Genomic DNA, 645 nt, shown 5'->3' on the forward strand with positions numbered 1-645 from the left:
AAATCAGGAAGTAGGGAATGATGAGAAAGTCGTAGGAGCAGTGGGGAGGGAGATGCAAGTGGGGGTGGGGGTGGCGACAGTATACAAAAAGGCCAGCCGGAGCATCTACAACCATAGTCCTGCCAGATCAAGACAGGGTAGGAATAACCAACAACAACAACAATTGTAGCCATTAATACTAACTGCTATATTAGACATTAGATCATGTAGTCCTAGATACACTGTTTCAGTAAAAGTTGGGATGGTCATACCTGGAACATCTGTGATCGTAAGTGTCGGCTGGATTAGGACTGACCCAGGACAAAACAACAACTATAACTATTAATACTAATTACTATACGGTACATTAGATATTGTAGTCCTAGATAGACGATGCCTGAATAAAAGATGGGATGGTCACAGTTGGAACGTCTTTGATCATAGGTCTGATGATCCGGACTGACCTGGGGCTAAATAACAATTATAGCCACTATCTACTATACAGTACATTAGATATTGTAGTCCTAGATAGACGATGCCTGAATAAAAGATGGGATGGTCACAGTTGGAACATCTTCGATCATAGGTCTGATGATCAGGACTGACCTGGGGCTAAATAACAATTATAGCCACTATCTACTATACAGTACATTAGATAATGTAGTC

General features: G+C 41.2%; 1 protein-coding gene across 1 annotated transcript in view; it reads right to left on the reverse strand.

Annotated features, from left to right (window-relative positions):
- LOC106879416 (uncharacterized) overlaps positions 1-645 on the reverse strand; it is a 40,870-nt gene that overhangs the window by 7,913 nt on the left and 32,312 nt on the right. The window lies entirely within an intron of this gene.

Source organism: Octopus bimaculoides, chromosome 29 (genome assembly GCF_001194135.2).
Source record: "Octopus bimaculoides isolate UCB-OBI-ISO-001 chromosome 29, ASM119413v2, whole genome shotgun sequence".
NCBI lineage: Eukaryota > Metazoa > Mollusca > Cephalopoda > Octopoda > Octopodidae > Octopus > Octopus bimaculoides.